This window comes from Anomaloglossus baeobatrachus, assembly GCF_048569485.1.
Source record: "Anomaloglossus baeobatrachus isolate aAnoBae1 chromosome 9 unlocalized genomic scaffold, aAnoBae1.hap1 SUPER_9_unloc_5, whole genome shotgun sequence".
In the NCBI taxonomy this organism is placed as follows: Eukaryota; Metazoa; Chordata; class Amphibia; order Anura; family Aromobatidae; genus Anomaloglossus; species Anomaloglossus baeobatrachus.
In genome coordinates this window covers 408,569-432,569 of record NW_027441823.1, presented here as the reverse complement: position 1 = coordinate 432,569, position 24,001 = coordinate 408,569, and the positions used below count along the sequence as shown (strand labels likewise).

At 47.3% G+C, this 24,001-nt stretch overlaps 16 non-coding genes across 16 annotated transcripts; all 16 read left to right on the top strand.

Annotated features, from left to right (window-relative positions):
* The first annotated feature begins 1,108 nt into the window (after positions 1-1,108).
* LOC142260268 (U2 spliceosomal RNA) lies at positions 1,109-1,299 on the top strand. Its single transcript, XR_012728580.1, has one exon. It is a non-coding gene; the product is annotated as a U2 spliceosomal RNA (small nuclear RNA).
* A 1,117-nt stretch (positions 1,300-2,416) lies between these two features.
* LOC142260079 (U2 spliceosomal RNA) lies at positions 2,417-2,607 on the top strand. Its single transcript, XR_012728410.1, has one exon. It is a non-coding gene; the product is annotated as a U2 spliceosomal RNA (small nuclear RNA).
* A 1,114-nt stretch (positions 2,608-3,721) lies between these two features.
* LOC142260265 (U2 spliceosomal RNA) lies at positions 3,722-3,913 on the top strand. The gene has a single exon (XR_012728578.1). It is a non-coding gene; the product is annotated as a U2 spliceosomal RNA (small nuclear RNA).
* A 1,119-nt stretch (positions 3,914-5,032) lies between these two features.
* Positions 5,033-5,223, top strand: LOC142260078 (U2 spliceosomal RNA). The gene has a single exon (XR_012728409.1). It is a non-coding gene; the product is annotated as a U2 spliceosomal RNA (small nuclear RNA).
* Positions 5,224-6,340: 1,117 nt separating this feature from the next.
* On the top strand, positions 6,341-6,531 carry LOC142260256 (U2 spliceosomal RNA). The gene has a single exon (XR_012728570.1). It is a non-coding gene; the product is annotated as a U2 spliceosomal RNA (small nuclear RNA).
* A 1,117-nt stretch (positions 6,532-7,648) lies between these two features.
* On the top strand, positions 7,649-7,839 carry LOC142260077 (U2 spliceosomal RNA). The gene has a single exon (XR_012728408.1). It is a non-coding gene; the product is annotated as a U2 spliceosomal RNA (small nuclear RNA).
* A 1,919-nt stretch (positions 7,840-9,758) lies between these two features.
* Positions 9,759-9,951, top strand: LOC142260275 (U2 spliceosomal RNA). Its single transcript, XR_012728585.1, has one exon. It is a non-coding gene; the product is annotated as a U2 spliceosomal RNA (small nuclear RNA).
* A 1,117-nt stretch (positions 9,952-11,068) lies between these two features.
* LOC142260075 (U2 spliceosomal RNA) lies at positions 11,069-11,259 on the top strand. Its single transcript, XR_012728406.1, has one exon. It is a non-coding gene; the product is annotated as a U2 spliceosomal RNA (small nuclear RNA).
* A 1,117-nt stretch (positions 11,260-12,376) lies between these two features.
* LOC142260074 (U2 spliceosomal RNA) lies at positions 12,377-12,567 on the top strand. Its single transcript, XR_012728405.1, has one exon. It is a non-coding gene; the product is annotated as a U2 spliceosomal RNA (small nuclear RNA).
* Positions 12,568-13,684: 1,117 nt separating this feature from the next.
* Positions 13,685-13,875, top strand: LOC142260072 (U2 spliceosomal RNA). The gene has a single exon (XR_012728404.1). It is a non-coding gene; the product is annotated as a U2 spliceosomal RNA (small nuclear RNA).
* A 1,117-nt stretch (positions 13,876-14,992) lies between these two features.
* LOC142260071 (U2 spliceosomal RNA) lies at positions 14,993-15,183 on the top strand. Its single transcript, XR_012728403.1, has one exon. It is a non-coding gene; the product is annotated as a U2 spliceosomal RNA (small nuclear RNA).
* A 1,117-nt stretch (positions 15,184-16,300) lies between these two features.
* On the top strand, positions 16,301-16,491 carry LOC142260070 (U2 spliceosomal RNA). Its single transcript, XR_012728402.1, has one exon. It is a non-coding gene; the product is annotated as a U2 spliceosomal RNA (small nuclear RNA).
* Positions 16,492-17,608: 1,117 nt separating this feature from the next.
* Positions 17,609-17,799, top strand: LOC142260069 (U2 spliceosomal RNA). Its single transcript, XR_012728401.1, has one exon. It is a non-coding gene; the product is annotated as a U2 spliceosomal RNA (small nuclear RNA).
* Positions 17,800-19,714: 1,915 nt separating this feature from the next.
* LOC142260282 (U2 spliceosomal RNA) lies at positions 19,715-19,910 on the top strand. Its single transcript, XR_012728592.1, has one exon. It is a non-coding gene; the product is annotated as a U2 spliceosomal RNA (small nuclear RNA).
* A 1,919-nt stretch (positions 19,911-21,829) lies between these two features.
* On the top strand, positions 21,830-22,023 carry LOC142260280 (U2 spliceosomal RNA). The gene has a single exon (XR_012728590.1). It is a non-coding gene; the product is annotated as a U2 spliceosomal RNA (small nuclear RNA).
* A 1,117-nt stretch (positions 22,024-23,140) lies between these two features.
* LOC142260068 (U2 spliceosomal RNA) lies at positions 23,141-23,331 on the top strand. The gene has a single exon (XR_012728400.1). It is a non-coding gene; the product is annotated as a U2 spliceosomal RNA (small nuclear RNA).
* Positions 23,332-24,001: the final 670 nt, after the last annotated feature.

Genomic DNA, 24,001 nt, shown 5'->3' with positions numbered 1-24,001 from the left:
GTTTCCAAAAGCAGAACTCGATTCACCTGATTCATATTAGCCCGATTAGCGAATTGAAATGAATTTTTATCTAACACACTTTTTACTTGCTTTATTCATCCAAATAGCAAACTCATCACCACTCAACTTCACCAACTCTGCTATGTCCCGTGCAGTATCTTGTTGTCAGTCTAATCTAGATCATGTGTAATTGAATGGAATAGATCCCTTTTGGACAAAGTGGAGTCAGATGCTGCAGTGACCACAGGTGTGAGAGGATCTACAATTGGCATCTGGTGTTATCTCTCTGCTTCCACTCCAAATAAAGTTACCTGTTGTTACCTGAACGTCAAATACTAAGAATGGGCGGCCTATGAAAGAATTAGTACTTTCATTAAGTATACTAAACCGGCTAATTGGGAATAGACAAACTGTAAAAAGCCCTCTGAGAAAGCCCCTCTCTAACCTTTGTTAGTAAGCTTTTCTGTAGCCTGCCTGTTGATGTATTTTCGGTTTGAACAGTGCACAACATGAAGAGACGGAACACTGGCGGCTTGTCACAATGCCCCCCGATGACATCACAATAGCGCTGCTGCCTAGAAAACAAGCTGCGCAGAAGAAGTTGTTCTTTGGGTGGGAGGGTGGGCTAGTGGAAGGAGGGGGCAATCTCTTTTTTTCCCGGGTGGTAGGGGGATGACAGGAGAAGGGAAGCGGGTGGTGAGAAAGGTACAGAGGGCAGGGTTTGGGGGCTGGGAAGGAAAGGGAAAAGATTAGGGTTTGGGGATGATGAAAGGGCTTTCTACGGGTAAGGATGGCAAAGGGTGGCAGTGACGGAAAGTCAGGCAACCTGTCCTGTCCGTCTTTTTGTATCGTGAATTGGAAAGACTGCAAGGGGGAGGGGAGTTGCTTGCGCCCTAAAGGAGGAGTTATTCAGATTCATTGCAGTGGGCGGCGGCTGCAAAACGCACCATTCTTCTTGTTTTTGCTCTGCAAAGCAGCCTTTTCAAGGGTTGGCTTGGGTGACAAAATGTCTTGTGTAGGCGTGGGTTTGTCTCCCTCTCGCTCTCTCTCCCTAAGATGTGTCCGGCATAGGCCAGGGTGCCATTCGAGGCCCAAACCAATTCTGGTTATCGCTTCTCGGCCTTTTGGCTAAGATCAAGTGTAGTATCTCTTCTTATCAGTTTAATATCTGATACGTCCCCTATCTGGGGACCATATATTAAATGGATTTTTAGAACAGGGAGATGGAAAAAGAGCTTGCTCTGTCCACTCCACGCATTGACCTGGTATTGCAGTACCTCCAGGAACGGTGCACCCCTTCTTAACCCAGTTTCCAAAAGCAGAACTCGATTCACCTGATTCATATTAGCCCGATTAGCGAATTGAAATGAATTTTTATCTAACACACTTTTTACTTGCTTTATTCATCCAAATAGCAAACTCATCACCACTCAACTTCACCAACTCTGCTATGTCCCGTGCAGTATCTTGTTGTCAGTCTAATCTAGATCATGTGTAATTGAATGGAATAGATCCCTTTTGGACAAAGTGGAGTCAGATGCTGCAGTGACCACAGGTGTGAGAGGATCTACAATTGGCATCTGGTGTTATCTCTCTGCTTCCACTCCAAATAAAGTTACCTGTTGTTACCTGAACGTCAAATACTAAGAATGGGCGGCCTATGAAAGAATTAGTACTTTCATTAAGTATACTAAACCGGCTAATTGGGAATAGACAAACTGTAAAAAGCCCTCTGAGAAAGCCCCTCTCTAACCTTTGTTAGTAAGCTTTTCTGTAGCCTGCCTGTTGATGTATTTTCGGTTTGAACAGTGCACAACATGAAGAGACGGAACACTGGCGGCTTGTCACAATGCCCCCCGATGACATCACAATAGCGCTGCTGCCTAGAAAACAAGCTGCGCAGAAGAAGTTGTTCTTTGGGTGGGAGGGTGGGCTAGTGGAAGGAGGGGGCAATCTCTTTTTTTCCCGGGTGGTAGGGGGATGACAGGAGAAGGGAAGCGGGTGGTGAGAAAGGTACAGAGGGCAGGGTTTGGGGGCTGGGAAGGAAAGGGAAAAGATTAGGGTTTGGGGATGATGAAAGGGCTTTCTACGGGTAAGGATGGCAAAGGGTGGCAGTGACGGAAAGTCAGGCAACCTGTCCTGTCCGTCTTTTTGTATCGTGAATTGGAAAGACTGCAAGGGGGAGGGGAGTTGCTTGCGCCCTAAAGGAGGAGTTATTCAGATTCATTGCAGTGGGCGGCGGCTGCAAAACGCACCATTCTTCTTGTTTTTGCTCTGCAAAGCAGCCTTTTCAAGGGTTGGCTTGGGTGACAAAATGTCTTGTGTAGGCGTGGGTTTGTCTCCCTCTCGCTCTCTCTCCCTAAGATGTGTCCGGCATAGGCCAGGGTGCCACTCGAGGCCCAAACCAATTCTGGTTATCGCTTCTCGGCCTTTTGGCTAAGATCAAGTGTAGTATCTGTTCTTATCAGTTTAATATCTGATACGTCCCCTATCTGGGGACCATATATTAAATGGATTTTTAGAACAGGGAGATGGAAAAAGAGCTTGCTCTGTCCACTCCACGCATTGACCTGGTATTGCAGTACCTCCAGGAACGGTGCACCCCTTCTTAACCCAGTTTCCAAAAGCAGAACTCGATTCACCTGATTCATATTAGCCCGATTAGCGAATTGAAATGAATTTTTATCTAACACACTTTTTACTTGCTTTATTCATCCAAATAGCAAACTCATCACCACTCAACTTCACCAACTCTGCTATGTCCCGTGCAGTATCTTGTTGTCAGTCTAATCTAGATCATGTGTAATTGAATGGAATAGATCCCTTTTGGACAAAGTGGAGTCAGATGCTGCAGTGACCACAGGTGTGAGAGGATCTACAATTGGCATCTGGTGTTATCTCTCTGCTTCCACTCCAAATAAAGTTACCTGTTGTTACCTGAACGTCAAATACTAAGAATGGGCGGCCTATGAAAGAATTAGTACTTTCATTAAGTATACTAAACCGGCTAATTGGGAATAGACAAACTGTAAAAAGCCCTCTGAGAAAGCCCCTCTCTAACCTTTGTTAGTAAGCTTTTCTGTAGCCTGCCTGTTGATGTATTTTCGGTTTGAACAGTGCACAACATGAAGAGACGGAACACTGGCGGCTTGTCACAATGCCCCCCGATGACATCACAATAGCGCTGCTGCCTAGAAAACAAGCTGCGCAGAAGAAGTTGTTCTTTGGGTGGGAGGGTGGGCTAGTGGAAGGAGGGGGCAATCTCTTTTTTTCCCGGGTGGTAGGGGGATGACAGGAGAAGGGAAGCGGGTGGTGAGAAAGGTACAGAGGGCAGGGTTTGGGGGCTGGGAAGGAAAGGGAAAAGATTAGGGTTTGGGGATGATGAAAGGGCTTTCTACGGGTAAGGATGGCAAAGGGTGGCAGTGACGGAAAGTCAGGCAACCTGTCCTGTCCGTCTTTTTGTATCGTGAATTGGAAAGACTGCAAGGGGGAGGGGAGTTGCTTGCGCCCTAAAGGAGTTATTCAGATTCATTGCAGTGGGCGGCGGCTGCAAAACGCACCATTCTTCTTGTTTTTGCTCTGCAAAGCAGCCTTTTCAAGGGTTGGCTTGGGTGACAAAATGTCTTGTGTAGGCGTGGGTTTGTCTCCCTCTCGCTCTCTCTCCCTAAGATGTGTCCGGCATAGGCCAGGGTGCCACTCGAGGCCCAAACCAATTCTGGTTATCGCTTCTCGGCCTTTTTGGCTAAGATCAAGTGTAGTATCTGTTCTTATCAGTTTAATATCTGATACGTCCCCTATCTGGGGACCATATATTAAATGGATTTTTAGAACAGGGAGATGGAAAAAGAGCTTGCTCTGTCCACTCCACGCATTGACCTGGTATTGCAGTACCTCCAGGAACGGTGCACCCCTTCTTAACCCAGTTTCCAAAAGCAGAACTCGATTCACCTGATTCATATTAGCCCGATTAGCGAATTGAAATGAATTTTTATCTAACACACTTTTTACTTGCTTTATTCATCCAAATAGCAAACTCATCACCACTCAACTTCACCAACTCTGCTATGTCCCGTGCAGTATCTTGTTGTCAGTCTAATCTAGATCATGGTGTAATTGAATGGAATAGATCCCTTTTGGACAAAGTGGAGTCAGATGCTGCAGTGACCACAGGTGTGAGAGGATCTACAATTGGCATCTGGTGTTATCTCTCTGCTTCCACTCCAAATAAAGTTACCTGTTGTTACCTGAACGTCAAATACTAAGAATGGGCGGCCTATGAAAGAATTAGTACTTTCATTAAGTATACTAAACCGGCTAATTGGGAATAGACAAACTGTAAAAAGCCCTCTGAGAAAGCCCCTCTCTAACCTTTGTTAGTAAGCTTTTCTGTAGCCTGCCTGTTGATGTATTTTCGGTTTGAACAGTGCACAACATGAAGAGACGGAACACTGGCGGCTTGTCACAATGCCCCCCGATGACATCACAATAGCGCTGCTGCCTAGAAAACAAGCTGCGCAGAAGAAGTTGTTCTTTGGGTGGGAGGGTGGGCTAGTGGAAGGAGGGGGCAATCTCTTTTTTTCCCGGGTGGTAGGGGGATGACAGGAGAAGGGAAGCGGGGTGGTGAGAAAGGTACAGAGGGCAGGGTTTGGGGGCTGGGAAGGAAAGGGAAAAGATTAGGGTTTGGGGATGATGAAAGGGCTTTCTACGGGTAAGGATGGCAAAGGGTGGCAGTGACGGAAAGTCAGGCAACCTGTCCTGTCCGTCTTTTTGTATCGTGAATTGGAAAGACTGCAAGGGGGAGGGGAGTTGCTTGCGCCCTAAAGGAGGAGTTATTCAGATTCATTGCAGTGGGCGGCGGCTGCAAAACGCACCATTCTTCTTGTTTTTGCTCTGCAAAGCAGCCTTTTCAAGGGTTGGCTTGGGTGACAAAATGTCTTGTGTAGGCGTGGGTTTGTCTCCCTCTCGCTCTCTCTCCCTAAGATGTGTCCGGCATAGGCCAGGGTGCCACTCGAGGCCCAAACCAATTCTGGTTATCGCTTCTCGGCCTTTTGGCTAAGATCAAGTGTAGTATCTGTTCTTATCAGTTTAATATCTGATACGTCCCCTATCTGGGGACCATATATTAAATGGATTTTTAGAACAGGGAGATGGAAAAAGAGCTTGCTCTGTCCACTCCACGCATTGACCTGGTATTGCAGTACCTCCAGGAACGGTGCACCCCTTCTTAACCCAGTTTCCAAAAGCAGAACTCGATTCACCTGATTCATATTAGCCCGATTAGCGAATTGAAATGAATTTTTATCTAACACACTTTTTACTTGCTTTATTCATCCAAATAGCAAACTCATCACCACTCAACTTCACCAACTCTGCTATGTCCCGTGCAGTATCTTGTTGTCAGTCTAATCTAGATCATGTGTAATTGAATGGAATAGATCCCTTTTGGACAAAGTGGAGTCAGATGCTGCAGTGACCACAGGTGTGAGAGGATCTACAATTGGCATCTGGTGTTATCTCTCTGCTTCCACTCCAAATAAAGTTACCTGTTGTTACCTGAACGTCAAATACTAAGAATGGGCGGCCTATGAAAGAATTAGTACTTTCATTAAGTATACTAAACCGGCTAATTGGGAATAGACAAACTGTAAAAAGCCCTCTGAGAAAGCCCCTCTCTAACCTTTGTTAGTAAGCTTTTCTGTAGCCTGCCTGTTGATGTATTTTCGGTTTGAACAGTGCACAACATGAAGAGACGGAACACTGGCGGCTTGTCACAATGCCCCCCGATGACATCACAATAGCGCTGCTGCCTAGAAAACAAGCTGCGCAGAAGAAGTTGTTCTTTGGGTGGGAGGGTGGGCTAGTGGAAGGAGGGGGCAATCTCTTTTTTTCCCGGGTGGTAGGGGGATGACAGGAGAAGGGAAGCGGGTGGTGAGAAAGGTACAGAGGGCAGGGTTTGGGGGCTGGGAAGGAAAGGGAAAAGATTAGGGTTTGGGGATGATGAAAGGGCTTTCTACGGGTAAGGATGGCAAAGGGTGGCAGTGACGGAAAGTCAGGCAACCTGTCCTGTCCGTCTTTTTGTATCGTGAATTGGAAAGACTGCAAGGGGGAGGGGAGTTGCTTGCGCCCTAAAGGAGGAGTTATTCAGATTCATTGCAGTGGGCGGCGGCTGCAAAACGCACCATTCTTCTTGTTTTTGCTCTGCAAAGCAGCCTTTTCAAGGGTTGGCTTGGGTGACAAAATGTCTTGTGTAGGCGTGGGTTTGTCTCCCTCTCGCTCTCTCTCCCTAAGATGTGTCCGGCATAGGCCAGGGTGCCACTCGAGGCCCAAACCAATTCTGGTTATCGCTTCTCGGCTTTTTGGCTAAGATCAAGTGTAGTATCTGTTCTTATCAGTTTAATATCTGATACGTCCCCTATCTGGGGACCATATATTAAATGGATTTTTAGAACAGGGAGATGGAAAAAGAGCTTGCTCTGTCCACTCCACGCATTGACCTGGTATTGCAGTACCTCCAGGAACGGTGCACCCCTTCTTAACCCAGTTTCCAAAAGCAGAACTCGATTCACCTGATTCATATTAGCCCGATTAGCGAATTGAAATGAATTTTTATCTAACACACTTTTTACTTGCTTTATTCATCCAAATAGCAAACTCATCACCACTCAACTTCACCAACTCTGCTATGTCCCGTGCAGTATCTTGTTGTCAGTCTAATCTAGATCATGTGTAATTGAATGGAATAGATCCCTTTTGGACAAAGTGGAGTCAGATGCTGCAGTGACCACAGGTGTGAGAGGATCTACAATTGGCATCTGGTGTTATCTCTCTGCTTCCACTCCAAATAAAGTTACCTGTTGTTACCTGAACGTCAAATACTAAGAATGGGCGGCCTATGAAAGAATTAGTACTTTCATTAAGTATACTAAACCGGCTAATTGGGAATAGACAAACTGTAAAAAGCCCTCTGAGAAAGCCCCTCTCTAACCTTTGTTAGTAAGCTTTTCTGTAGCCTGCCTGTTGATGTATTTTCGGTTTGAACAGTGCACAACATGAAGAGACGGAACACTGGCGGCTTGTCACAATGCCCCCCGATGACATCACAATAGCGCTGCTGCCTAGAAAACAAGCTGCGCAGAAGAAGTTGTTCTTTGGGTGGGAGGGTGGGCTAGTGGAAGGAGGGGGCAATCTCTTTTTTTCCCGGGTGGTAGGGGGATGACAGGAGAAGGGAAGCGGGTGGTGAGAAAGGTACAGAGGGCAGGGTTTGGGGGCTGGGAAGGAAAGGGAAAAGATTAGGGTTTGGGGATGATGAAAGGGCTTTCTACGGGTAAGGATGGCAAAGGGTGGCAGTGACGGAAAGTCAGGCAACCTGTCCTGTCCGTCTTTTTGTATCGTGAATTGGAAAGACTGCAAGGGGGAGGGGAGTTGCTTGCGCCCTAAAGGAGGAGTTATTCAGATTCATTGCAGTGGGCGGCGGCTGCAAAACGCACCATTCTTCTTGTTTTTGCTCTGCAAAGCAGCCTTTTCAAGGGTTGGCTTGGGTGACAAAATGTCTTGTGTAGGCGTGGGTTTGTCTCCCTCTCGCTCTCTCTCCCTAAGATGTGTCCGGCATAGGCCAGGGTGCCACTCGAGGCCCAAACCAATTCTGGTTATCGCTTCTCGGCCTTTTGGCTAAGATCAAGTGTAGTATCTGTTCTTATCAGTTTAATATCTGATACGTCCCCTATCTGGGGACCATATATTAAATGGATTTTTAGAACAGGGAGATGGAAAAAGAGCTTGCTCTGTCCACTCCACGCATTGACCTGGTATTGCAGTACCTCCAGGAACGGTGCACCCCTTCTTAACCCAGTTTCCAAAAGCAGAACTCGATTCACCTGATTCATATTAGCCCGATTAGCGAATTGAAATGAATTTTTATCTAACACACTTTTTACTTGCTTTATTCATCCAAATAGCAAACTCATCACCACTCAACTTCACCAACTCTGCTATGTCCCGTGCAGTATCTTGTTGTCAGTCTAATCTAGATCATGTGTAATTGAATGGAATACATCCCTTTTGGACAAAGTGGAGTCAGATGCTGCAGTGACCACAGGTGTGAGAGGATCTACAATTGGCATCTGGTGTTATCTCTCTGCTTCCACTCCAAATAAAGTTACCTGTTGTTACCTGAACGTCAAATACTAAGAATGGGCGGCCTATGAAAGAATTAGTACTTTCATTAAGTATACTAAACCGGCTAATTGGGAATAGACAAACTGTAAAAAGCCCTCTGAGAAAGCCCCTCTCTAACCTTTGTTAGTAAGCTTTTCTGTAGCCTGCCTGTTGATGTATTTTCGGGTTGAACAGTGCACAACATGAAGAGACGGAACACTGGCGGCTTGTCACAATGCCCCCCGATGACATCACAATAGCGCTGCTGCCTAGAAAACAAGCTGCGCAGAAGAAGTTGTTCTTTGGGTGGGAGGGTGGGCTAGTGGAAGGAGGGGGCAATCTCTTTTTTTCCCGGGTGGTAGGGGGATGACAGGAGAAGGGAAGCGGGTGGTGAGAAAGGTACAGAGGGCAGGGTTTGGGGGCTGGGAAGGAAAGGGAAAAGATTAGGGTTTGGGGATGATGAAAGGGCTTTCTACGGGTAAGGATGGCAAAGGGTGGCAGTGACGGAAAGTCAGGCAACCTGTCCTGTCCGTCTTTTTGTATCGTGAATTGGAAAGACTGCAAGGGGGAGGGGAGTTGCTTGCGCCCTAAAGGAGGAGTTATTCAGATTCATTGCAGTGGGCGGCGGCTGCAAAACGCACCATTCTTCTTGTTTTTGCTCTGCAAAGCAGCCTTTTCAAGGGTTGGCTTGGGTGACAAAATGTCTTGTGTAGGCGTGGGTTTGTCTCCCTCTCGCTCTCTCTCCCTAAGATGTGTCCGGCATAGGCCAGGGTGCCACTCGAGGCCCAAACCAATTCTGGTTATCGCTTCTCGGCCTTTTGGCTAAGATCAAGTGTAGTGTTGTTCGAAGAGGTGGTTTAAGCTCCAGGCCACCTTAGTACAATGATACAATGCACACTGGAAGGTTGCGCTTGCTAGTACTCTGGGTGGATAGTATATTCATCAAGAGGAAAACATGGCCCTACCAGGATCGAGGCTATTAGACTGAGTAAGGGTGGGGGGCTATGGTACAACGTGCCCCAGGACTGACGACCCTGGAGTGAGTCTGAGCTTGCTGGCTTGGGACCCCGGCAAGCCTTGGGCTCTGTAGCACACCGTACCTTGCCTTTTCATACTTTTTGAGCATATTACCCTATCCTGGCCTTCTGGCTAGGAAGGGAAATTTTTATAATCCCGGTCGGAGGTCTGGTCAGCTTTGGGCTGAGAAACTAACACCCGGTTGGAGGTCCGGGTCAGCTTCGGCTGAGAAACCAACACCCGGTTGGAGGTCTGGGTCAGCTTCGGCTGAGAAACCAACACCCGGTTGGAGGTCCGGTTAGCCTTGGGCTGAGAAACCAACACCGGTTGACGGTCCGGGCAGTTTCGGCTGCGAAACCAACAACTAGTAGCTCTCTACTCCACTTGGGTAAGATGCCTGGGTGGACGCTGGGAGCAACAACAAGGCTCAACCAGGCTTCGGCTTGGGGGAGCACCGAAGATCCCTGACCCTTGCTGTGGCCTTCTGGCTCGGAGGGACGGGGTTGATTTTTGGGGACCCTCTCCTCACGGTGGGGTCCACACGAATCCTAGCCTTTGCACTGTTTTTGGTGTGACTTCGGTCATGCATTTTTTGTGGTGCTTTGGAAAGCTTCATTAAATCAAAAATCTGTTCTTATCAGTTTAATATCTGATACGTCCCCTATCTGGGGACCATATATTAAATGGATTTTTAGAACAGGGAGATGGAAAAAGAGCTTGCTCTGTCCACTCCACGCATTGACCTGGTATTGCAGTACCTCCAGGAACGGTGCACCCCTTCTTAACCCAGTTTCCAAAAGCAGAACTCGATTCACCTGATTCATATTAGCCCGATTAGCGAATTTAAATGAATTTTTATCTAACACACTTTTTACTTGCTTTATTCATCCAAATAGCAAACTCATCACCACTCAACTTCACCAACTCTGCTATGTCCCGTGCAGTATCTTGTTGTCAGTCTAATCTAGATCATGTGTAATTGAATGGAATAGATCCCTTTTGGACAAAGTGGAGTCAGATGCTGCAGTGACCACAGGTGTGAGAGGATCTACAATTGGCATCTGGTGTTATCTCTCTGCTTCCACTCCAAATAAAGTTACCTGTTGTTACCTGAACGTCAAATACTAAGAATGGGCGGCCTATGAAAGAATTAGTACTTTCATTAAGTATACTAAACCGGCTAATTGGGAATAGACAAACTGTAAAAAGCCCTCTGAGAAAGCCCCTCTCTAACCTTTGTTAGTAAGCTTTTCTGTAGCCTGCCTGTTGATGTATTTTCGGTTTGAACAGTGCACAACATGAAGAGACGGAACACTGGCGGCTTGTCACAATGCCCCCCGATGACATCACAATAGCGCTGCTGCCTAGAAAACAAGCTGCGCAGAAGAAGTTGTTCTTTGGGTGGGAGGGTGGGCTAGTGGAAGGAGGGGGCAATCTCTTTTTTTCCCGGGTGGTAGGGGGATGACAGGAGAAGGGAAGCGGGTGGTGAGAAAGGTACAGAGGGCAGGGTTTGGGGGCTGGGAAGGAAAGGGAAAAGATTAGGGTTTGGGGATGATGAAAGGGCTTTCTACGGGTAAGGATGGCAAAGGGTGGCAGTGACGGAAAGTCAGGCAACCTGTCCTGTCCGTCTTTTTGTATCGTGAATTGGAAAGACTGCAAGGGGGAGGGGAGTTGCTTGTGCCCTAAAGGAGGAGTTATTCAGATTCATTGCAGTGGGCGGCGGCTGCAAAACGCACCATTCTTCTTGTTTTTGCTCTGCAAAGCAGCCTTTTCAAGGGTTGGCTTGGGTGACAAAATGTCTTGTGTAGGCGTGGGTTTGTCTCCCTCTCGCTCTCTCTCCCTAAGATGTGTCCGGCATAGGCCAGGGTGCCACTCGAGGCCCAAACCAATTCTGGTTATCGCTTCTCGGCCTTTTGGCTAAGATCAAGTGTAGTATCTGTTCTTATCAGTTTAATATCTGATACGTCCCCTATCTGGGGACCATATATTAAATGGATTTTTAGAACAGGGAGATGGAAAAAGAGCTTGCTCTGTCCACTCCACGCATTGACCTGGTATTGCAGTACCTCCAGGAACGGTGCACCCCTTCTTAACCCAGTTTCCAAAAGCAGAACTCGATTCACCTGATTCATATTAGCCCGATTAGCGAATTGAAATGAATTTTTATCTAACACACTTTTTACTTGCTTTATTCATCCAAATAGCAAACTCATCACCACTCAACTTCACCAACTCTGCTATGTCCCGTGCAGTATCTTGTTGTCAGTCTAATCTAGATCATGTGTAATTGAATGGAATAGATCCCTTTTGGACAAAGTGGAGTCAGATGCTGCAGTGACCACAGGTGTGAGAGGATCTACAATTGGCATCTGGTGTTATCTCTCTGCTTCCACTCCAAATAAAGTTACCTGTTGTTACCTGAACGTCAAATACTAAGAATGGGCGGCCTATGAAAGAATTAGTACTTTCATTAAGTATACTAAACCGGCTAATTGGGAATAGACAAACTGTAAAAAGCCCTCTGAGAAAGCCCCTCTCTAACCTTTGTTAGTAAGTTTTTCTGTAGCCTGCCTGTTGATGTATTTTCGGTTTGAACAGTGCACAACATGAAGAGACGGAACACTGGCGGCTTGTCACAATGCCCCCCGATGACATCACAATAGCGCTGCTGCCTAGAAAACAAGCTGCGCAGAAGAAGTTGTTCTTTGGGTGGGAGGGTGGGCTAGTGGAAGGAGGGGGCAATCTCTTTTTTTCCCGGGTGGTAGGGGGATGACAGGAGAAGGGAAGCGGGTGGTGAGAAAGGTACAGAGGGCAGGGTTTGGGGGCTGGGAAGGAAAGGGAAAAGATTAGGGTTTGGGGATGATGAAAGGGCTTTCTACGGGTAAGGATGGCAAAGGGTGGCAGTGACGGAAAGTCAGGCAACCTGTCCTGTCCGTCTTTTTGTATCGTGAATTGGAAAGACTGCAAGGGGGAGGGGAGTTGCTTGCGCCCTAAAGGAGGAGTTATTCAGATTCATTGCAGTGGGCGGCGGCTGCAAAACGCACCATTCTTCTTGTTTTTGCTCTGCAAAGCAGCCTTTTCAAGGGTTGGCTTGGGTGACAAAATGTCTTGTGTAGGCGTGGGTTTGTCTCCCTCTCGCTCTCTCTCCCTAAGATGTGTCCGGCATAGGCCAGGGTGCCACTCGAGGCCCAAACCAATTCTGGTTATCGCTTCTCGGCCTTTTGGCTAAGATCAAGTGTAGTATCTGTTCTTATCAGTTTAATATCTGATACGTCCCCTATCTGGGGACCATATATTAAATGGATTTTTAGAACAGGGAGATGGAAAAAGAGCTTGCTCTGTCCACTCCACGCATTGACCTGGTATTGCAGTACCTCCAGGAACGGTGCACCCCTTCTTAACCCAGTTTCCAAAAGCAGAACTCGATTCACCTGATTCATATTAGCCCGATTAGCGAATTGAAATGAATTTTTATCTAACACACTTTTTACTTGCTTTATTCATCCAAATAGCAAACTCATCACCACTCAACTTCACCAACTCTGCTATGTCCCGTGCAGTATCTTGTTGTCAGTCTAATCTAGATCATGTGTAATTGAATGGAATAGATCCCTTTTGGACAAAGTGGAGTCAGATGCTGCAGTGACCACAGGTGTGAGAGGATCTACAATTGGCATCTGGTGTTATCTCTCTGCTTCCACTCCAAATAAAGTTACCTGTTGTTACCTGAACGTCAAATACTAAGAATGGGCGGCCTATGAAAGAATTAGTACTTTCATTAAGTATACTAAACCGGCTAATTGGGAATAGACAAACTGTAAAAAGCCCTCTGAGAAAGCCCCTCTCTAACCTTTGTTAGTAAGCTTTTCTGTAGCCTGCCTGTTGATGTATTTTCGGTTTGAACAGTGCACAACATGAAGAGACGGAACACTGGCGGCTTGTCACAATGCCCCCCGATGACATCACAATAGCGCTGCTGCCTAGAAAACAAGCTGCGCAGAAGAAGTTGTTCTTTGGGTGGGAGGGTGGGCTAGTGGAAGGAGGGGGCAATCTCTTTTTTTCCCGGGTGGTAGGGGGATGACAGGAGAAGGGAAGCGGGTGGTGAGAAAGGTACAGAGGGCAGGGTTTGGGGGCTGGGAAGGAAAGGGAAAAGATTAGGGTTTGGGGATGATGAAAGGGCTTTCTACGGGTAAGGATGGCAAAGGGTGGCAGTGACGGAAAGTCAGGCAACCTGTCCTGTCCGTCTTTTTGTATCGTGAATTGGAAAGACTGCAAGGGGGAGGGGAGTTGCTTGCGCCCTAAAGGAGGAGTTATTCAGATTCATTGCAGTGGGCGGCGGCTGCAAAACGCACCATTCTTCTTGTTTTTGCTCTGCAAAGCAGCCTTTTCAAGGGTTGGCTTGGGTGACAAAATGTCTTGTGTAGGCGTGGGTTTGTCTCCCTCTCGCTCTCTCTCCCTAAGATGTGTCCGGCATAGGCCAGGGTGCCACTCGAGGCCCAAACCAATTCTGGTTATCGCTTCTCGGCCTTTTGGCTAAGATCAAGTGTAGTATCTGTTCTTATCAGTTTAATATCTGATACGTCCCCTATCTGGGGACCATATATTAAATGGATTTTTAGAACAGGGAGATGGAAAAAGAGCTTGCTCTGTCCACTCCACGCATTGACCTGGTATTGCAGTACCTCCAGGAACGGTGCACCCCTTCTTAACCCAGTTTCCAAAAGCAGAACTCGATTCACCTGATTCATATTAGCCCGATTAGCGAATTGAAATGAATTTTTATCTAACACACTTTTTACTTGCTTTATTCATCCAAATAGCAAACTCATCACCACTCAACTTCACCAACTCTGCTATGTCCCGTGCAGTATCTTGTTGTCAGTCTAATCTAGATCATGTGTAATTGAATGGAATAGATCCCTTTTGGACAAAGTGGAGTCAGATGCTGCAGTGACCACAGGTGTGAGAGGATCTACAATTGGCATCTGGTGTTATCTCTCTGCTTCCACTCCAAATAAAGTTACCTGTTGTTACCTGAACGTCAAATACTAAGAATGGGCGGCCTATGAAAGAATTAGTACTTTCATTAAGTATACTAAACCGGCTAATTGGGAATAGACAAACTGTAAAAAGCCCTCTGAGAAAGCCCCTCTCTAACCTTTGTTAGTAAGCTTTTCTGTAGCCTGCCTGTTGATGTATTTTCGGTTTGAACAGTGCACAACATGAAGAGACGGAACACTGGCGGCTTGTCACAATGCCCCCCGATGACATCACAATAGCGCTGCTGCCTAGAAAACAAGCTGCGCAGAAGAAGTTGTTCTTTGGGTGGGAGGGTGGGCTAGTGGAAGGAGGGGGCAATCTCTTTTTTTCCCGGGTGGTAGGGGGATGACAGGAGAAGGGAAGCGGGTGGTGAGAAAGGTACAGAGGGCAGGGTTTGGGGGCTGGGAAGGAAAGGGAAAAGATTAGGGTTTGGGGATGATGAAAGGGCTTTCTACGGGTAAGGATGGCAAAGGGTGGCAGTGACGGAAAGTCAGGCAACCTGTCCTGTCCGTCTTTTTGTATCGTGAATTGGAAAGACTGCAAGGGGGAGGGGAGTTGCTTGCGCCCTAAAGGAGGAGTTATTCAGATTCATTGCAGTGGGCGGCGGCTGCAAAACGCACCATTCTTCTTGTTTTTGCTCTGCAAAGCAGCCTTTTCAAGGGTTGGCTTGGGTGACAAAATGTCTTGTGTAGGCGTGGGTTTGTCTCCCTCTCGCTCTCTCTCCCTAAGATGTGTCCGGCATAGGCCAGGGTGCCACTCGAGGCCCAAACCAATTCTGGTTATCGCTTCTCGGCCTTTTGGCTAAGATCAAGTGTAGTATCTGTTCTTATCAGTTTAATATCTGATACGTCCCCTATCTGGGGACCATATATTAAATGGATTTTTAGAACAGGGAGATGGAAAAAGAGCTTGCTCTGTCCACTCCACGCATTGACCTGGTATTGCAGTACCTCCAGGAACGGTGCACCCCTTCTTAACCCAGTTTCCAAAAGCAGAACTCGATTCACCTGATTCATATTAGCCCGATTAGCGAATTGAAATGAATTTTTATCTAACACACTTTTTACTTGCTTTATTCATCCAAATAGCAAACTCATCACCACTCAACTTCACCAACTCTGCTATGTCCCGTGCAGTATCTTGTTGTCAGTCTAATCTAGATCATGTGTAATTGAATGGAATAGATCCCTTTTGGACAAAGTGGAGTCAGATGCTGCAGTGACCACAGGTGTGAGAGGATCTACAATTGGCATCTGGTGTTATCTCTCTGCTTCCACTCCAAATAAAGTTACCTGTTGTTACCTGAACGTCAAATACTAAGAATGGGCGGCCTATGAAAGAATTAGTACTTTCATTAAGTATACTAAACCGGCTAATTGGGAATAGACAAACTGTAAAAAGCCCTCTGAGAAAGCCCCTCTCTAACCTTTGTTAGTAAGCTTTTCTGTAGCCTGCCTGTTGATGTATTTTCGGTTTGAACAGTGCACAACATGAAGAGACGGAACACTGGCGGCTTGTCACAATGCCCCCCGATGACATCACAATAGCGCTGCTGCCTAGAAAACAAGCTGCGCAGAAGAAGTTGTTCTTTGGGTGGGAGGGTGGGCTAGTGGAAGGAGGGGGCAATCTCTTTTTTTCCCGGGTGGTAGGGGGATGACAGGAGAAGGGAAGCGGGTGGTGAGAAAGGTACAGAGGGCAGGGTTTGGGGGCTGGGAAGGAAAGGGAAAAGATTAGGGTTTGGGGATGATGAAAGGGCTTTCTACGGGTAAGGATGGCAAAGGGTGGCAGTGACGGAAAGTCAGGCAACCTGTCCTGTCCGTCTTTTTGTATCGTGAATTGGAAAGACTGCAAGGGGGAGGGGAGTTGCTTGCGCCCTAAAGGAGGAGTTATTCAGATTCATTGCAGTGGGCGGCGGCTGCAAAACGCACCATTCTTCTTGTTTTTGCTCTGCAAAGCAGCCTTTTCAAGGGTTGGCTTGGGTGACAAAATGTCTTGTGTAGGCGTGGGTTTGTCTCCCTCTCGCTCTCTCTCCCTAAGATGTGTCCGGCATAGGCCAGGGTGCCACTCGAGGCCCAAACCAATTCTGGTTATCGCTTCTCGGCCTTTTGGCTAAGATCAAGTGTAGTATCTGTTCTTATCAGTTTAATATCTGATACGTCCCCTATCTGGGGACCATATATTAAATGGATTTTTAGAACAGGGAGATGGAAAAAGAGCTTGCTCTGTCCACTCCACGCATTGACCTGGTATTGCAGTACCTCCAGGAACGGTGCACCCCTTCTTAACCCAGTTTCCAAAAGCAGAACTCGATTCACCTGATTCATATTAGCCCGATTAGCGAATTGAAATGAATTTTTATCTAACACACTTTTTACTTGCTTTATTCATCCAAATAGCAAACTCATCACCACTCAACTTCACCAACTCTGCTATGTCCCGTGCAGTATCTTGTTGTCAGTCTAATCTAGATCATGTGTAATTGAATGGAATAGATCCCTTTTGGACAAAGTGGAGTCAGATGCTGCAGTGACCACAGGTGTGAGAGGATCTACAATTGGCATCTGGTGTTATCTCTCTGCTTCCACTCCAAATAAAGTTACCTGTTGTTACCTGAACGTCAAATACTAAGAATGGGCGGCCTATGAAAGAATTAGTACTTTCATTAAGTATACTAAACCGGCTAATTGGGAATAGACAAACTGTAAAAAGCCCTCTGAGAAAGCCCCTCTCTAACCTTTGTTAGTAAGCTTTTCTGTAGCCTGCCTGTTGATGTATTTTCGGTTTGAACAGTGCACAACATGAAGAGACGGAACACTGGCGGCTTGTCACAATGCCCCCCGATGACATCACAATAGCGCTGCTGCCTAGAAAACAAGCTGCGCAGAAGAAGTTGTTCTTTGGGTGGGAGGGTGGGCTAGTGGAAGGAGGGGGCAATCTCTTTTTTTCCCGGGTGGTAGGGGGATGACAGGAGAAGGGAAGCGGGTGGTGAGAAAGGTACAGAGGGCAGGGTTTGGGGGCTGGGAAGGAAAGGGAAAAGATTAGGGTTTGGGGATGATGAAAGGGCTTTCTACGGGTAAGGATGGCAAAGGGTGGCAGTGACGGAAAGTCAGGCAACCTGTCCTGTCCGTCTTTTTGTATCGTGAATTGGAAAGACTGCAAGGGGGAGGGGAGTTGCTTGCGCCCTAAAGGAGGAGTTATTCAGATTCATTGCAGTGGGCGGCGGCTGCAAAACGCACCATTCTTCTTGTTTTTGCTCTGCAAAGCAGCCTTTTCAAGGGTTGGCTTGGGTGACAAAATGTCTTGTGTAGGCGTGGGTTTGTCTCCCTCTCGCTCTCTCTCCCTAAGATGTGTCCGGCATAGGCCAGGGTGCCACTCGAGGCCCAAACCAATTCTGGTTATCGCTTCTCGGCCTTTTGGCTAAGATCAAGTGTAGTATCTGTTCTTATCAGTTTAATATCTGATACGTCCCCTATCTGGGGACCATATATTAAATGGATTTTTAGAACAGGGAGATGGAAAAAGAGCTTGCTCTGTCCACTCCACGCATTGACCTGGTATTGCAGTACCTCCAGGAACGGTGCACCCCTTCTTAACCCAGTTTCCAAAAGCAGAACTCGATTCACCTGATTCATATTAGCCCGATTAGCGAATTGAAATGAATTTTTATCTAACACACTTTTTACTTGCTTTATTCATCCAAATAGCAAACTCATCACCACTCAACTTCACCAACTCTGCTATGTCCCGTGCAGTATCTTGTTGTCAGTCTAATCTAGATCATGTGTAATTGAATGGAATAGATCCCTTTTGGACAAAGTGGAGTCAGATGCTGCAGTGACCACAGGTGTGAGAGGATCTACAATTGGCATCTGGTGTTATCTCTCTGCTTCCACTCCAAATAAAGTTACCTGTTGTTACCTGAACGTCAAATACTAAGAATGGGCGGCCTATGAAAGAATTAGTACTTTCATTAAGTATACTAAACCGGCTAATTGGGAATAGACAAACTGTAAAAAGCCCTCTGAGAAAGCCCCTCTCTAACCTTTGTTAGTAAGCTTTTCTGTAGCCTGCCTGTTGATGTATTTTCGGTTTGAACAGTGCACAACATGAAGAGACGGAACACTGGCGGCTTGTCACAATGCCCCCCGATGACATCACAATAGTGCTGCTGCCTAGAAAACAAGCTGCGCAGAAGAAGTTGTTCTTTGGGTGGGAGGGTGGGCTAGTGGAAGGAGGGGGCAATCTCTTTTTTTCCCGGGTGGTAGGGGGATGACAGGAGAAGGGAAGCGGGTGGTGAGAAAGGTACAGAGGGCAGGGTTTGGGGGCTGGGAAGGAAAGGGAAAAGATTAGGGTTTGGGGATGATGAAAGGGCTTTCTACGGATAAGGATGGCAAAGGGTGGCAGTGACGGAAAGTCAGGCAACCTGTCCTGTCCGTCTTTTTGTATCGTGAATTGGAAAGACTGCAAGGGGGAGGGGAGTTGCTTGCGCCCTAAAGGAGGAGTTATTCAGATTCATTGCAGTGGGCGGCGGCTGCAAAACGCACCATTCTTCTTGTTTTTGCTCTGCAAAGCAGCCTTTTCAAGGGTTGGCTTGGGTGACAAAATGTCTTGTGTAGGCGTGGGTTTGTCTCCCTCTCGCTCTCTCTCCCTAAGATGTGTCCGGCATAGGCCAGGGTGCCACTCGAGGCCCAAACCAATTCTGGTTATCGCTTCTCGGCCTTTTGGCTAAGATCAAGTGTAGTGTTGTTTGAAGAGGTGGTTTAAGCTCCAGGCCACCTTAGTACAATGATACAATGCACACTGGAAGGTTGCGCTTGCTAGTACTCTGGGTGGATAGTATATTCATCAAGAGGAAAACATGGCCCTACCAGGATCGAGGCTATTAGACTGAGTAAGGGTGGGGGGCTATGGTACAACGTGCCCCAGGACTGACGACCCTGGAGTGAGTCTGAGCTTGCTGGCTTGGGACCCCGGCAAGCCTTGGGCTCTGTAGCACACCGTACCTTGCCTTTTCATACTTTTTGAGCATATTACCCTATCCTGGCCTTCTGGCTAGGAAGGGAAATTTTTATAATCCCGGTCGGAGGTCTGGTCAGCTTTGGGCTGAGAAACTAACACCCGGTTGGAGGTCCGGGTCAGCTTCGGCTGAGAAACCAACACCCGGTTGGAGGTCTGGGTCAGCTTCGGCTGAGAAACCAACACCCGGTTGGAGGTCCGGTTAGCCTTGGGCTGAGAAACCAACACCGGTTGACGGTCCGGGCAGTTTCGGCTGCGAAACCAACAACTAGTAGCTCTCTACTCCACTTGGGTAAGATGCCTGGGTGGACGCTGGGAGCAACAACAAGGCTCAACCAGGCTTCGGCTTGGGGGAGCACCGAAGATCCCTGACCCTTGCTGTGGCCTTCTGGCTCGGAGGGACGGGGTTGATTTTTGGGGACCCTCTCCTCACGGTGGGGTCCACACGAATCCTAGCCTTTGCACTGTTTTTGGTGTGACTTCGGTCATGCATTTTTTGTGGTGCTTTGGAAAGCTTCATTAAATCAAAATCTGTTCTTATCAGTTTAATATCTGATACGTCCCCTATCTGGGGACCATATATTAAATGGATTTTTAGAACAGGGAGATGGAAAAAGAGCTTGCTCTGTCCACTCCACGCATTGACCTGGTATTGCAGTACCTCCAGGAACGGTGCACCCCTTCTTAACCCAGTTTCCAAAAGCAGAACTCGATTCACCTGATTCATATTAGCCCGATTAGCGAATTGAAATGAATTTTTATCTAACACACTTTTTACTTGCTTTATTCATCCAAATAGCAAACTCATCACCACTCAACTTCACCAACTCTGCTATGTCCCGTGCAGTATCTTGTTGTCAGTCTAATCTAGATCATGTGTAATTGAATGGAATAGATCCCTTTTGGACAAAGTGGAGTCAGATGCTGCAGTGACCACAGGTGTGAGAGGATCTACAATTGGCATCTGGTGTTATCTCTCTGCTTCCACTCCAAATAAAGTTACCTGTTGTTACCTGAACGTCAAATACTAAGAATGGGCGGCCTATGAAAGAATTAGTACTTTCATTAAGTATACTAAACCGGCTAATTGGGAATAGACAAACTGTAAAAAGCCCTCTGAGAAAGCCCCTCTCTAACCTTTGTTAGTAAGCTTTTCTGTAGCCTGCCTGTTGATGTATTTTCGGTTTGAACAGTGCACAACATGAAGAGACGGAACACTGGCGGCTTGTCACAATGCCCCCCGATGACATCACAATAGCGCTGCTGCCTAGAAAACAAGCTGCGCAGAAGAAGTTGTTCTTTGGGTGGGAGGGTGGGCTAGTGGAAGGAGGGGGCAATCTCTTTTTTTCCCGGGTGGTAGGGGGATGACAGGAGAAGGGAAGCGGGTGGTGAGAAAGGTACAGAGGGCAGGGTTTGGGGGCTGGGAAGGAAAGGGAAAAGATTAGGGTTTGGGGATGATGAAAGGGCTTTCTACGGGTAAGGATGGCAAAGGGTGGCAGTGACGGAAAGTCAGGCAACCTGTCCTGTCCGTCTTTTTGTATCGTGAATTGGAAAGACTGCAAGGGGGAGGGGAGTTGCTTGCGCCCTAAAGGAGGAGTTATTCAGATTCATTGCAGTGGGCGGCGGCTGCAAAACGCACCATTCTTCTTGATTTTGCTCTGCAAAGCAGCCTTTTCAAGGGTTGGCTTGGGTGACAAAATGTCTTGTGTAGGCGTGGGTTTGTCTCCCTCTCGCTCTCTCTCCCTAAGATGTGTCCGGCATAGGCCAGGGTGCCACTCGAGGCCCAAACCAATTCTGGTTATCGCTTCTCGGCCTTTTGGCTAAGATCAAGTGTAGTGTTGTTCGAAGAGGTGGTTTAAGCTCCAGGCCACCTTAGTACAATGATACAATGCACACTGGAAGGTTGCGCTTGCTAGTACTCTGGGTGGATAGTATATTCATCAAGAGGAAAACATGGCCCTACCAGGATCGAGGCTATTAGACTGAGTAAGGGTGGGGGGCTATGGTACAACGTGCCCCAGGACTGACGACCCTGGAGTGAGTCTGAGCTTGCTGGCTTGGGACCCCGGCAAGCCTTGGGCTCTGTAGCACACCGTACCTTGCCTTTTCATACTTTTTGAGCATATTACCCTATCCTGGCCTTCTGGCTAGGAAGGGAAATTTTTATAATCCCGGTCGGAGGTCTGGTCAGCTTTGGGCTGAGAAACTAACACCCGGTTGGAGGTCCGGGTCAGCTTCGGCTGAGAAACCAACACCTGGTTGGAGGTCTGGGTCAGCTTCGGCTGAGAAACCAACACCCGGTTGGAGGTCCGGTTAGCCTTGGGCTGAGAAACCAACACCGGTTGACGGTCCGGGCAGTTTCGGCTGCGAAACCAACAACTAGTAGCTCTCTACTCCACTTGGGTAAGATGCCTGGGTGGATGCTGGGAGCAACAACAAGGCTCAACCAGGCTTCGGCTTGGGGGAGCACCGAAGATCCCTGACCCTTGCTGTGGCCTTCTGGCTCGGAGGGATGGGGTTGATTTTTGGGGACCCTCTCCTCACGGTGGGGTCCACACGAATCCTAGCCTTTGCACTGTTTTTGGTGTGACTTCGGTCATGCATTTTTTGTGGTGCTTTGGAAAGCTTCATTAAATCAAAAAATCTGTTCTTATCAGTTTAATATCTGATACGTCCCCTATCTGGGGACCATATATTAAATGGATTTTTAGAACAGGGAGATGGAAAAAGAGCTTGCTCTGTCCACTCCACGCATTGACCTGGTATTGCAGTACCTCCAGGAACGGTGCACCCCTTCTTAACCCAGTTTCCAAAAGCAGAACTCGATTCACCTGATTCATATTAGCCCGATTAGCGAATTGAAATGAATTTTTATCTAACACACTTTTTACTTGCTTTATTCATCCAAATAGCAAACTCATCACCACTCAACTTCACCAACTCTGCTATGTCCCGTGCAGTATCTTGTTGTCAGTCTAATCTAGATCATGTGTAATTGAATGGAATAGATCCCTTTTGGACAAAGTGGAGTCAGATGCTGCAGTGACCACAGGTGTGAGAGGATCTACAATTGGCATCTGGTGTTATCTCTCTGCTTCCACTCCAAATAAAGTTACCTGTTGTTACCTGAACGTCAAATACTAAGAATGGGCGGCCTATGAAAGAATTAGTACTTTCATTAAGTATACTAAACCGGCTAATTGGGAATAGACAAACTGTAAAAAGCCCTCTGAGAAAGCCCCTCTCTAACCTTTGTTAGTAAGCTTTTCTGTAGCCTGCCTGTTGATGTATTTTCGGTTTGAACAGTGCACAACATGAAGAGACGGAACACTGGCGGCTTGTCACAATGCCCCCCGATGACATCACAATAGCGCTGCTGCCTAGAAAACAAGCTGCGCAGAAGAAGTTGTTCTTTGGGTGGGAGGGTGGGCTAGTGGAAGGAGGGGGCAATCTCTTTTTTTCCCGGGTGGTAGGGGGATGACAGGAGAAGGGAAGCGGGTGGTGAGAAAGGTACAGAGGGCAGGGTTTGGGGGCTGGGAAGGAAAGGGAAAAGATTAGGGTTTGGGGATGATGAAAGGGCTTTCTACGGGTAAGGATGGCAAAGGGTGGCAGTGACGGAAAGTCAGGCAACCTGTCCTGTCCGTCTTTTTGTATCATGAATTGGAAAGACTGCAAGGGGGAGGGGAGTTGCTTGCGCCCTAAAGGAGGAGTTATTCAGATTCATTGCAGTGGGTGGCGGCTGCAAAACGCACCATTCTTCTTGTTTTTGCTCTGCAAAGCAGCCTTTTCAAGGGTTGGCTTGGGTGACAAAATGTCTTGTGTAGGCGTGGGTTTGTCTCCCTCTCGCTCTCTCTCCCTAAGATGTGTCCGGCATAGGCCAGGGTGCCACTCGAGGCCCAAACCAATTCTGGTTATCGCTTCTCGGCCTTTTGGCTAAGATCAAGTGTAGTATCTGTTCTTATCAGTTTAATATCTGATACGTCCCCTATCTGGGGACCATATATTAAATGGATTTTTAGAACAGGGAGATGGAAAAAGAGCTTGCTCTGTCCACTCCACGCATTGACCTGGTATTGCAGTACCTCCAGGAACGGTGCACCCCTTCTTAACCCAGTTTCCAAAAGCAGAACTCGATTCACCTGATTCATATTAGCCCGATTAGCGAATTGAAATGAATTTTTATCTAACACACTTTTTACTTGCTTTATTCATCCAAATAGCAAACTCATCACCACTCAACTTCACCAACTCTGCTATGTCCCGTGCAGTATCTTGTTGTCAGTCTAATCTAGATCATGTGTAATTGAATGGAATAGATCCCTTTTGGACAAAGTGGAGTCAGATGCTGCAGTGACCACAGGTGTGAGAGGATCTACAATTGGCATCTGGTGTTATCTCTCTGCTTCCACTCCAAATAAAGTTACCTGTTGTTACCTGAACGTCAAATACTAAGAATGGGCGGCCTATGAAAGAATTAGTACTTTCATTAAGTATACTAAACCGGCTAATTGGGAATAGACAAACTGTAAAAAGCCCTCTGAGAAAGCCCCTCTCTAACCTTTGTTAGTAAGCTTTTCTGTAGCCTGCCTGTTGATGTATTTTCGGTTTGAACAGTGCACAACATGAAGAGACGGAACACTGGCGGCTTGTCACAATGCCCCCCGATGACATCACAATAGCGCTGCTGCCTAGAAAACAAGCTGCGCAGAAGAAGTTGTTCTTTGGGTGGGAGGGTGGGCTAGTGGAAGGAGGGGGCAATCTCTTTTTTTCCCGG